The following is a 13,934-nucleotide window of genomic DNA, read 5'->3' on the forward strand; positions in this document are numbered from 1 at the left end:
TTTAAATCATGTTTTATTCAGATCTCTCTGCTCAGAGCTGTAGGAAGTACTTTCATTTCAGCTCTATCTCAAAGCAAGCAACTGTTAGCCCTACTAAAATATTCACACAACATGAACAAAGTAAGCTGTGAAAAGACATCCAAAGCATTATCATTTATTACTGGAAAGATGTAATCAGAGTAGCTAGAAAATACACAGCATTAGGATATTCAGTACTTGAACATGCCCTGTTTAAGGTTTTGATAAATACTGATAATGATTCAAAAACATCTGAGCAGCTTAAGATCACAGGTTTTGCTTGCTAATCCCAATGCAATTGAATACTCAGTGGCAGCCAAAAAACAGCAGCATTAATACAGCTATTCAATAACTCCTGAAACAAAGGGTCTTAGAGTAGGCGCTGGGGTGCAAGTCTTGAGTTTACTTAAAGCCAAACACCGAAAGCGTAATTTTGACTGAGAAGTAAAAACATGAGAGAACATCACACACTACTAGCTGACATCACTGAAAGTGAAAACTATCAAATATAGTGACAGTACAGCTTCTGGTTTCTGCTGCATATGCTCTACTGAAATTCCTTTCCAGATACTCAGTATTATTTTTAAAGCCAAGTGTATCTGAGGCAGAAACTATGATACATTGATAGTAAAAGCAAAATTTTGAGTCATCCACGCCCTCCCCTCCCCCCTCCACCCAAGAAAAAAAACAACCAGTAAATTCAGTGCACATGAGAGAAGTCTCATTAAGATTAAAATATCATTTTAAAGAAAGATCTAATAAAAAACATCATTTTCTGGTAGACAAAGTGCTTGACAAAGTCTACAGCAGCTACTAAAACCATCCGCACACATTAAATCTCTGCAGCTTGAGGAACTGAGCTTGCTGGAATGTCACCATCACGTTCATGACAGACCATAAGCTCCTGTCTTCCTTAAATGTCAGTACTCCTAAGTAGAGGAAGGCATGGAAGAAATCTGTAGGCAGACTCTTAGAAATGTTTGATACCAGGCAATTAAATCAGAACATTTAAATACATCCAGAAAAGGATACCATAAAACAAACTTCCTGAATGATAGCTTTGTTCTTTTCTTCCTCATTGGACAACAACCGCTGTCAAAAAACAGAGTATTTTAGAAGATTTATGTATTAAAACTTACAGAAAAGCAACACACACTGATCTTACATTACTTTTTTTTTTAAGAACACAAAGGATCGGACAGTCAAAAAGCCTGAAGGAAATGCAACAGGACAGTAGGCAAAATATCACTGCAGTGGAACAGACTACTACAAATGTAGTGGTCAGTTTTCCAACCATCTGCTCTGTAAATGCGTAGGGACAACTGAGCAGTGCTAACCTCTGCCACTTAGAAAGGAACTGCTCTGAGTTATCTGTTGTACGAAGCATTCAAGCCTCCTGATTCCATCATTATGCACTTTGCAAGTAAAGATCTAACTTCGGTATCAAATCTTTAAAAACAACCTTTACCCAACCCCATCAAAACTTCTCCAACCATGTAGCCCAGCTTCTAGGTACCTGAGTAATGAGTAATAAAATCAAACATCACTACTTTTAATATTATTTTGATTTGAAATCAACATTTGAACAGGATCAATCTGAGTATTTGTTACTAGTTCCACAAAGAGGAAGTACAGTTGCCTTCCGTGTGAAGAAGAAGTAGATAGATTGCAAAGAGCTGTCATTAAGAAACAGCTATGACCAGGTTGAGAACTTGTGAGTTAAAATTAGGAACCTGATCAATAAAAGACATCCAGCGGCCAGGCTCTACTACAGACTGGTTGATCAAGGGGAGCCTGTTGACAAGGCTGTTACTTCAGCTGCAAAAGGCACTGAGCTCACAGACTCTCATCCTGATACTGGATTTCAGTCACTCAGACATGTGCTGAGAAAACAACACTGTGAGCTACAAACAATACAGAGAACTCCTGGAATCCACTGGGGATAAATTCCTGGTCCGGGTATTGGACAGATCCACCAGAGGTGAAGCATCACTAGATCTGGTGTTCACCAGTGCAGAGGAGAACACTAAAAGAGGTTAAGACTGAATGCAGCCTGGGCTGCAGCAACCATGCCTTGGTCAAGTTCATGATCTTGAGGAATGCAGGCATGGCAAAGAGCGGAGTTAGGACCCTGAACTTCAGGAGAGGGAACTTCAGGCTGTTTAAGGAATTACTAGATGGGGTCTGCTGGGAAATTCTCCTTAGGGAGGATGGATTTAGGAATGGAACAGAGCTGGCAGTTCCTTAAGGAGATTTCTGACAGCACAACAGCTAATCATCTTTCAGAAAAAGAAATCGGGTAGAGAAAGCAGGAAACCAGCAAGGCTGAGCAAAGACTACTGGTCAAAATGAGGAAAAAGAGCGAAATATACAGACAGTGGAAGCAGGGTGGCCTGGGAAGAATACAGCATTGCTGTCCACACATGCAGGGACAGGATAATGAAAGCCAAGGTGTGTGTGGAACTCAACTTGGTAAAGGATGTGAAAAATACCGATAATAGATTCTACAGGTACATTGGTCAGAAGAGAAAGACCAAGGACTCCCCTCTGATAAATGAAAAGGGAGAATTGTCAGCAATAGAAATGGAGAATGCTCAGGTACTCAATCAGTTCTTTGCCTCAGTCTTCACTGAGGGCCAAGCTTCCCATGCCTCTCATGTCCTTGAACCTCTAAGCATGGAGTGGGGAAACACAATCCTCCTCACTCTAAGAAAATTTCAGGCTGGTTGATGAGACTGAACGTGTCTATGTCTGTGGGGCCGGATGACATGCATCCCAGGGCTCTGAATGAACAAGAATACATATTAAGGGCAAACACAAGATGAGGAAGTGATCTGTAACAGATGACATGATTTCATTGCAGACAATTCTGCCTGGCAGCCTTCTACAAGAGGGTAACAGTATCAGTGGACAAAGGAAGAGCAACTGATGCCATCGCTGTGGACTTCTGCAAGGCTTCTGACACAGTCCCACATACATACTTATCTCTAAATTGGAAGGATATAGACTTGAAAGCTGGACTAGTGGAGAGGCAATTGGTTGGATGGTCACAGCCTGAGGCTCATGGCCAGAGGTCAATGGCTCATGGACAGGTGGAGGTCAGTGACTAGTGATGTCCATCAGGGATCCATTTTCACACTGATGCTCCGTAACATCTTTATCAGTGACACAGATGATGGGATTGAGAGTATCCTCAGCAAGTTTGCTGATGACACCCAGCTGAGTGATGCAGTTGCTAAACAGAAGGAAAGGATGCCACCCAGAGAGAACCAAACAGCCTTAAGAAGCAGTTCTACATGAATGGAAGGAAGTTCTACTAAGCAAAGTGCAAGGTGCCGCATCTCACTGGGGGCAGTTCCAGACATGAGTACAGACTGGAAGAAGAATTGATTGAAAGCAGTCCTATGGGGAAGGACCTGGGGGCTCTGTGGACAAAAAGCAGGACATGAGCCTGTGGCCCAGGCAGCATGATGTCTTTCAGGCCGCACCAAAAGAGGACTGGGCAAGGAAAGTGACTACACCCCTCTAGTCTGTCCTCATGAGGACCCATCTAAGTACTGCATCAAAGACCAGTGCCCCAAACACAAAACAGATAGAGTTATTGGAGCAGGTTCAGAGAAGGGCCACAAAGATGATCAGGGGGCTGGAGCACCACTCTTACACAAGAGAGATTGTGGGAGATGGGCTTGTTTAGCTGGCAGAAGTGGAGGCTCTGGGGAGGCATCATTACAGCCTTCCAGTACTTGAAGGCAGCTTATAAGCAGGAGGCATATCAACTTTTCACATGAGCACAGTGATAACAATAGGACAAAGAACGTCTTTGAATTAAAAGAGGGTAAGTTTAGACGTTAAGAAAACTTGTTTCCTAAAAGAGTCCTGAGGAAGTGAAACAGGTTGCCCAAATAAGTTGTGGACCCCCCAGCCCAATCTGGCGTTCAAGGCCAGATTGGATAGGACCACAGGCAGCATCATCTAGTGGTTGGCATCCCTGCCTACTGGAAGGTTGGAACTCTATCATCCTTAAGGTTCCTTCCAACCAAGTCGTTCTATGGATTTCATGCTATTTAAATGGGGCTATTTCTATATGACATTTTGAGCACACAAACTGCACATGTACTGCAGTAACAAAACATGTTACTAAAGCCAAACAGCATGCTTATAGCCAACAAATTTTGTTATTCTAGGATGTAGTATGAAAAAGGATTAAATTCTTCTTAGCGATGTAATGCTAACTTACTCCTCTCACCTCTTGTATTACGTTTTTTCCTCTTCTCCCCAAGACATCCTTTTTCTCATTTAGCTAGACCATTCCACTTTGTAGTAATCACAAATGACTACTCTCTTTTTTTTTTTTTTTTTTAAGTTTATGATACTAAGGTAAGTGACTTCATTTTATTGTCCTCTCCATAATACTTGTTTTTAAGCTATCACATTATTCTAGGCCTCCTGAACATGAGAATCCAGATGAATCTGAGAAACATTCAGTTGAAAGTTCAATGAATAGATCAAAGTGTGGAGATTTTAACCATTTTTAATATTTTAATATGAAAATATTCTAGTATCTCCCACTAGGCAACCAGGTAAGATCCTTTCTAACCATGCAACCGAATCCTCAAAGCAGAGCCATGAACATCTAGAATAAATTGAGACAAGCAGCACTACTACTTACTAGATCAACTCTTGTCATTGGTATTTCAGTATAAAATGCAAGGTTCTGAGACCAACGATGTTTCTAACTATGAGTACACTGCAGAGCAAACACCACTGGGTTTCATCCTGGGCATTTCCAAATGACTTCAAGGGACTTTGTCAAGAATCAACGGTCATAATAAAGCATTAAGCAAAGACAGAGTTTGCAAACCTGTAGTGAAGCAAATTCATTTTACCTTTAAAGCATAATCTTTGCCACTTCCAAGATCTTGAGCTTCATAGACAAATGCAAAACCACCTGCAAGACAACAACACTAAGTCATTATTGATTTTCTGCTCTCAGGTAAACCAATTGTTTATGTGAACAGAGATAACACACTGAAATAGAAGCTCTTCTGAATCTACGAACACATTGTTTGGTACCAACAGTATATGTTAACTACATATCAGAGTAGAAATATTCTTGACAGTACTTGCTTTGTTTTGCACATGTCAAAGCCTCACCAACTTGGTTACTGTCCTCTATTTTATCAGTCCGCATATGCAGATCTTAATTTTTTTTTTTTTAAAGCATGCGTATATAAAACCAAGATTCAATTCAGCAAATATTATTTAAAGATTTTCACTAAACAACTGTTTGTGGAGGTTTTTTTGTTTGTTTCTATTAGCCTTTCCATAGAAAAGCAACAATGAAAGGAGAAAATTTGACAAGATAGTTTTTAAAAAACGTAGGACCTAAATTGGTGTGGTCATAGCAGTGTTCATTACCTTTTCTCTCTCCATGAGGTAGACTAACACGAGGCCAGAGTTATTTGTGCAATTCAGTGAGATACAAGGCTTTCAAAGAAGAACCTCAGAAAGCATCACATGGGAATCAGCCAGCAGGTTCTCTTTTCTTACACAACACCCAGATGTCACCACCCACACATTTCCTGTTACCTTGCCACTAGCATCAACAGCAGGATCTGCACGAATTACAGGCATTTAGATACTGTGTTTTCTTTAGAGAGATTCCATATACAAACAGCAAAACCAAAACATGCCAATAGCAATTAGAGAAAGCAACACACTACAGAAGTCAGATCATCAGTGATATCTGAGATAACAGCAGCCCCTGCTAGAGTAAGTCAGTCCTGCCATACACCACTCACGTTTGTACTGCGTTTACCGCTTACTTCTATTCATTTTCTAAAAGCAGCTTTGCTGCATTCTGTAGTAGTAATGTCAGTATTCCTAATGTCCTCAGTACAAGTGTTCTGCTTAACAATTACAAACATGCACCTCCATATGGGTGCTGATGGAGCAGGGGATAAAGCACACCATCTGTATACCACAGATGGAAGTACACAACAGCACAGAGAGTACTCTTCAGACAGCTATCTGAAACAATATTGCTCCTTTCTGAATAAGAACGTTTGCAAGAAAACCACAATTCTGCATGGCACTGATCAGCTATGACTATCAATAACAGATTTCACAGCACTGGCAAAGCAAGCAAGGTAACATGGTCATGCTTGGAACGAAACTCGGTGTTGAGAAGCCACAGTTTTTGATTAGACTTCCTAATCAAATCCCTTCTCATACTGAGAGGCGTGACCCAGGTTCAAAGACCATAGTCCAAGTGAGCTGCAAGCACCAGCAGCAATCAGTGCACACATGAGTACCGGTCACCATGCCTCAGCAGCATGGCCACCATGCCCTTGTTCTATTCACAACCAACAGACCTCTCATATGGAAGTACCATTAGCCCTACAGAACTTTGTTTTCACACACATACTATAAATTCTTCTGGTTTTATTCTATTAACTCCAGAAATTCGATGCTGAAGAAATTTTAGATTACTAAGTTGGGACCTTCAGGTAGCACAGATTTAAAGCATGGGAAACTACTGCATAATTAGTTTTCCAGAAGGCACTCAAATGCAAAGTGGTCACAGTCATAACCTAGATCACAGAATGATTGTTTTCCAAGCCCAGTTATGCTGTGTGCACCAGCAAGGTTTCAGAGGGCTGGCACAGCTAAGCCAAAAAGCATTTCAAGCGTACTCCTTGCTAACACTGCCAACATCAATGCCCACACACCTACATACACACACTCCAAAACACAACCACGCTTCATTCAAATGTGTGCCCCCTTAGGATTTATACTGGTGAGAGCATCAGTGCATCAGAAACAAACTCAAATCAGTTCAATCAATCATTTTCGAGCATGTACATGAAAATAGAGAAGTTAGTCCAAACTCTGAAGAGCCTGACAGGTTTTGATATCTCCGCCAATGGTTTCAACTGGTCTGACAGACTTTCATACAAGGTCTTCTTCCAATATAAGGAAAGTCAACTAAAAAAAAAAAAAAATACACTTTTTCTTAAATGATTCAATGGCAGACAAGTTTCGCTTTGTTGGAATGCTGCTTTGAGCACGTCACTTACGTGGCTTTAACATGACAGCTTTTTAAGTTGAAAAAAATTGAGGTCTGTAGCCGGTATTACTACCTCTTTCATTACAAAATGATTCTTTCCTAATGGGGAAATATTTAGACTCAGCTCAAGCAGTCTCGGTAATGCATACCTTGTATCATCACAGTTCTCTCCTGTGGTCTTAATCTTTTACTCATGCTGGTTGCTCAAAGGAAACTTAATAAATCACGCTACAGAACTTGCTTGTTCCCTGCTTTTTCACATAGCCACCTACCTGGTTTACTCTCAGTTGTTCAGTCTCCCACGTAAAACAAGCAACAAAAAACATTCTAAAGTTCCAAAAAGCGCAAAGAGGAACCAGAAGTACTTGGTTTTCAATTTAGATACATAACAATAAGAGGGAGATCTTTCAGGAAATCTCCTTCCCTCTCCTCATCAATCCTGATTTTCTTCAGCTTTTTCTCTCTGAACATGGGAAGCCGACCACAACCAACTGAGATTTCCTTCTACTGGCAGCACAGTTGGATAAATTGTTTCCCCTCTGATGTGCCAACTTACCTGCCTTATTCATAAAATGCTGTTGTATTAAGGAGATGCCATCTTTGAAAGACTGGTATTAATATTATCCACATAAAAGAACCTTAAAGACTTGAATGCACAAGAAGTGAAAGTCACAGTCCTGATCTCCACCAGAGGAAGAAAAATGTCTCTTTTCAGAGTGTTTCTTTCTAAACTGAGGGACACACACAAGTAAAACAATGTCTTTACCTTCTCACTACAGCATCTAGAAGAAAGCAAGCTACGTGGATGTTCAGCATTAGTAAATTACAAATTTGCAATCAAAGAGAAGTTCTTTTGTTTCTTCCAGTATCTCTGTCCACACAGTTTGAAAAGCAATTTTCTGGAACTTCTCTCAGCTATCTCATAGAAAAATCTGCGCTAAAAAGTCAATAGGTTTTGCAAGATGTAAAGTAGCCAGGCACCCCACAAACTGCTCATTAGGCTATTGACATAAATAGTGAAATCTCCATCTTCTTCTGATTATTCATTAGAGGACATAAACTCCTTGATTCTTTCGCTAAAGAATCTCACATGCATTGCCACTCTACTTCTATCATTTGTGTTCAGCTTTCGTTACATATTTGTCAGTCCAAAGATATCTCACTAAAGCAGAAACACAAGCTCCATACATATCACAATTAATATATATTATATTATATATAAGGCAGTACTTTTCTCACTATTCTTTGAAAGACAAATGTTTCTTATTACATGCCACCAACTCATCTCATTGGCAAGAGCAATTTATTTTGTGTGAAATGATTTAAGTTAAACAAAGATACCACTGCCACAGTTCAAATAAAGTCAACAACTTAATCCACACTTCATAGAACAGCAATTATATGCTTAAGAATCATGAGAAAACCATTAAAAGATTCAGGTGTAATTAGTCTGCAGTTGAATTAACTATTAGCAAAAACTAATTTTAAACAGCAATTATGACATAAAACATTTTTCCTGATACACTTATCTTCAGCATGGTAAGTCAAAGTATTTAAAAAAAAAAACAAACAAACCAAAACACTGATAGAGCACTATTTTGTATATGGTTTATCTCACAGAAGACTCTACTCAAAGATAAATTTTCCTTTACTGCGATCTCTGCTCCAGAAAAATTTCAAGATGAAAAAGAACATTTTGATAATTTATTATTTAACCCATAAAACAAGACAGCAGTTCTCAAGTTAACATTTCACTGCTAATGAAATATTCCCAGGAAGATTTTATTTTGCACTGAGAGGCAATAGGAATTACTAGTGAGTTTGTCAATTGATCTTTAACACACTGTGAGAGCCCTTAGAAGCACTGCCTAATCACTTAACATAAAACTTACAGAAATTTATCTTTACAAACTTAAGAGACATTGAAAAGTATCAGTTTATGTTTAATGGATCAACTCAAGCTTCTGCTCACTGCTAGAAAGCAACTTTAAGTTCTCTACACTTGATATATTTTTACTTTGCCAACAAAATAGGAAATAATTCATGAACTCTCGTAGCTGCTTCTGCTACCCCACCACACTCACCACAAACTGCTTTTACAAAACAGACTCACTAGAAACATTGAAGGAATATGATTATATTTAAACTGCATAATTTTTTACGTACATAAGTACTTTTGTCAATATCTTACATTAACTATTAAATTGTCATCCCATCTTTCAGATACGTGCTCCAAAAAGTAAAGGTGTTTTATTACATACTCATTCAGCACAGAGCAAATGGGCCTCTCCCTCTTCAGTTAGAATGAATAATACTAACACAATACTGAAACTATTACACCTGTCAGAGAGAAAAAGATCTTGTTTTTCTCATGGCAGCATATGCAATGCGACACGCTGCTCTCATTTAACTTACCCTCTCCTTGCAGTAGCATTCCTGGACAGAATAAAGGAATGAGACCAAAACAAGTTTCTGTAATTCACTGATGGTCTGACATTGACAGTTTCTCAATTAATATTTTGACAGCTCAATGACCAGGCTTTATTCTTCCTACAGACAGGCGGAGACAACAAAATTTCCCTATTCATCACCACTGAATGTCACTATTAGCAGGCAAACAAGCATAAGGCTTGTTTGTAAGTAATTCTTTGTCCAAGACAGGGAAAATGTACAGCCAGCACCACCCAGCATTTAGAAAACAAACTTGACAGGGTTATTACATAAACACGCCAACTTTCAGGATTGAGAATTAAGACATTAATTTCTGAGGACTACTGTTCAGCCTGCTTTGATCACCTACTCCCAACCACTCCTACAAGGTCAAATATGCAGGTGTATCGATAGCTGAACCAGCCACAGCAGCCTCAGTTCCTCAGCTATCTGGTACAGAATGATACAGGAATTTAAGTATTCCTGGACAAAGGGGAAAGACACTTAACACTGTAAAACTCACAGATAACAGAAAGCATCAGAAGAGGTCTGCCACATGTAATTGGACTACATGCATCGAGACTGCCTGGTAAGAACAGGTGTTTATGCGGTGATGGAAACAAGTACAAAATACTGAGACTGGTGAGTGATGCATGGGCATATGAAAGATGTGGCCCATATGAAAGCAAATAAGATAGTACCATATTAGTCAATGTAACTAACTAGTCATGTAATCAATATTTAGTTAAGTAGAGTTTCATGGCAGTATGAGACTTAACTGGAAGACCCCAAAGAACCATAACAAGCACTGAAGCCAGCACCACGTGAAGGGCAAGAAGTGAGTAAATGTAAAGGCATTGACTCACTTCCTCTAAAACTACTTAGCCACAATTAACTATTGAAATGTTGAAGCAGAAAACATAGCAGGCTAACCAGTTCCTTCAAGTTAGTTTACTATTAAAAGCAAACATCTAATCTGACAGATGCCATGAAGGAAAACACCAGGGAAGAAACAGAAGAGAGCAAAGGTGATTCCAAACAGGAGGATCCATAAATATCAGAGAATCAGTAGCTGAAATGAAATAAATAGCAACTCAAGCACACAGTGTGGAGCTAGTAACAGAGATGGAAATTTATAAAGATTATTAACTTTAATATAGATTGTGAAATAAATAACCAATCTGCTACTAACCTAAGGATTGAAGAAAGTCTTCTGCTCTGGATCATTTTAACAGGGAGGATGACAAAGATACTGATTGACCTAGCTCCCTCAAGGTTAAGTACGAGCAAGTGGAGATTCCAAACCTAGTCACAGAAGCAGCCTGGACAATGTCACAGGAGACACTGAGTTTGAGCAGAAAATGGATAGGCTCACAAATGCAAAGCAGAAGCTTCAACTCACAGGGCAGCGAGGCAGCGGCACAGGCTGCCCAGAGAAGCCATGGTTGCATATACCATGAGCTCAGTCCTACTCCTGCTGCAGCATTTCCGCAGAACAAGGAGGGAAACACCCTTACCTGAACTGTGTAACTGTGACTTGGTTTACAGTGTGGGCACACATACATTTACACCAATGCAGACAGGCAGCACAATACTGAGCTGGAAAGAGTTGCAGGGTTGAAGAACACCCAAATTAACTCCTGCCACATCGTATTCCATAATGCTAACCCACAGACTGCATTCACACCAACTAAAAGCAAAGGAAATTGTACTGCCTTACAGAAAAGATCATCTCCGCACGTTTCCTATTCAGATACATTTCACCACAGATTTGAAATGTAAATTCTGAAAGCCCCACTTGAATTTCCGCTATGGAATCTGCCATGAAAATTCATTTAAAAGAAAAAGACTTTCAATGTGTTTAGCACTGGAAGGGCTGCTCTTAAGCCACAGATATGCATTTCTGAGAAATCATCAAGCACAAGGCTCAGGGCGAGATGAAAAGTTCAATTTCTGCAACAAATCAGACTAAACCTAATGCACAAACATTCCTGATCTAGCTCCAAAAACAGCAGAAGAGAATGGAACATTTAGACAACCACATGTAAGTTTCCTACTGAAAAATCATTGAGTTTTTTGTGCGCGATGGTTTTTCTTCCTTTGTTTTGAGAAAGTGATTAACAAAGCAAGACTCTTGCAACATCAGCTCCACAAATTGTCTCCACAAGACTTCCAGGTGTCAGCACAGGTTCACTATTGCAATCTGCAGTTGCATGAATACTGAAAACACTAAAAGATTGTTTTAGCAAAAACCAATTGTTTTGGGTAGAAAGCCTTACCACTTAGCACACACAAGCTTAAGACAGTGAAAGGGAAAGTAAAACTTGTAATACCAAGGCAAACAAGGAACACCAGAAACTGTGGTGACAAGTAACACATGTTATGAGGGTTAGATTTAAAGCACATCTCTACACGCTTGAAATCATCTAACTGGCATCTGTGCTCTGACATTTTAGTAGGTGAGCTGCTGCTCAAGTATGAAATACTTGCTTCAGAACCAAGAAATAAATATTTCTCTTGACAGTACCTGCGTGGCCAGCTTTCCTTTTGCTGTTCCCTGGAAATTGTTTTGATTAGTCCACACTGGAATATCAGGTTATTAGCAGCAACAGCCAGTTAGTTCAGTGTTCATTCTACAGTGACATAATATTGACTGCTTACATTGCACTCACAATTTTGACAGTATGTTTTGAAAAGAAGCTGTAAACAAGGGCTGATGGCAGAGTAAGGCTAACATTTATGTTTCACATGCTGCCCACCATCTAAGATCACTTTCCTTCAGATGAATCCTTCACCTGAGATCACTTTCCAAAAGTGACCAAGAACTAAAGCAATACTTGCTTTGCCTTTTAGGGAGATAAAACAGCACTGATGTCCTATTTTATGCAGCAAGTTTTTTTCTGAGTTCAACTGCAGAAAATAATCTTAAACAAGCACAGTTTTCTTTCAGCCTGGTCACTATGAGATTCTAGGAAAACTAAGTTGGAACAAATAGTATATCTACCTACAAAATTACTTCAATACAAGACAATGTCAAGAGATAGCTACAGAAAGTAATTTCAACCATTAAAAGAAGCTCTGAATAGGGCTTTGGGATGTTAACCTAAAAATACAGCAACATAATGTGCAAAGTTCATGAATTATGTATAAATAATAACAAATTCCCCATTTTTCGTCTCAAGACAAGCCTCCAACATTCCTTCTGGTTGAAGATAAAAAAAAAATTCCTCTGAAAATAAGCACATGACCCTAGTTTCTATTAAAATCTAATTAATGCACACACACACACCAAATGCTGCCAAGCAGTGTGCTATAATGTCTATCCAAACATTTTCACTTTAAGTGAAAATGCCCCAAAGAAGCCCAGTGTGAAATAGTTGCGTCTGGAGACTTTCCTGTACTTCTACTTTCTTCTTGTTGATAAAACCTTGAGAAAGTTGAGACATCTGCATTCATGGAAATTCCAAGCCTTCCACTTTTGACTGCAGAAATTCTTTCTTTAAGAAGTTACATGCTTTCATTTCCTCCCTGACCGCAGGGTCCTAAGCGATGTGTCCTGCATTCTGTGTAGCAAAGATTACCGAAACCTCACATTTAACACTTCAATAACACACTGGCTGGTCTTGAGGCCAGCCAGCTGGTCAGAAATCACTAATGCAGTTTTACTAAGCTTATGGAATCAAGGTTGGAAAAGACCTCCAAGATTACCTAGTCCAGCTGTCCACCAACCACCATTGTTGGCCACCACACCATATCCCTAAGGATCATTCAGGTAGAAGCTCTTTACTATGCGAGTAGTGAGGTGCTGGAATAGCCTGCCCAGAGAAGCTGTGGATGCCCCATCCCTGGAGGAGTTGAAGGCCCGGTCGGATGAGGCCTCGGGCAGCGTGGTCTGGGTTACACATGGAGGTTGGTGGCCCTGCCTGTGGCAGGGGAGTCAGAGATTTGTGATCTTTGAGGTCCCTTCCAACCCAGATTATTCTGTGATTCTTGATAACCATGTGATTCTTGAACACCTCCACAGATAATGACACCACCACCCCACTGGGCAGCCTGTTCAACTGCATCACCTCGACAAGGGGAGGGTCGGGTGGCAGTCAGGGAAAGGGTCTGCACCAGAGGTCGGTGGGAATGGAATGGGCTGCACAGGGCAGTGAGCACAGCCCCGAACTGCTGGAGCTTAGGGAGCATTTGGACACCACTCTCAGACATAGAGCAGGATTTTAGGTGGTTCAGTGTAGAGCCGGGAGTCGACGGTGCTGATCCCCGTGCGCCCCTTCCAGCTCAGGTCCTGCTTTAACTCCAGTCCCATGACAAGGCGCTCCCACGGGCCCCGCTGGCTCGACAGGGACACGAGGAAACGAAGGCACCGGCAGCTCCCTCCCCAGCCAGCCTCTGCCGAGCACCGCCCGCCCGA

General features: G+C 40.4%; 1 long non-coding RNA gene across 1 annotated transcript; it reads right to left on the reverse strand.

Moving 5' to 3' along the window:
- Positions 1 to 1,050: 1,050 nt before the first annotated feature.
- On the reverse strand, positions 1,051 to 6,966 carry LOC109363765. The gene is made up of 2 exons (XR_004162133.1): positions 4,905 to 6,966; positions 1,051 to 1,110 (listed from the first exon to the last, which is right to left on the reverse strand). It is a non-coding gene; the product is annotated as an uncharacterized LOC109363765 (long non-coding RNA).
- Between the last annotated feature and the right edge of the window lie 6,968 nt (positions 6,967 to 13,934).

The sequence above is a fragment of the Meleagris gallopavo genome, chromosome Z (genome assembly GCF_000146605.3).
Source record: "Meleagris gallopavo isolate NT-WF06-2002-E0010 breed Aviagen turkey brand Nicholas breeding stock chromosome Z, Turkey_5.1, whole genome shotgun sequence".
NCBI lineage: Eukaryota > Metazoa > Chordata > Aves > Galliformes > Phasianidae > Meleagris > Meleagris gallopavo.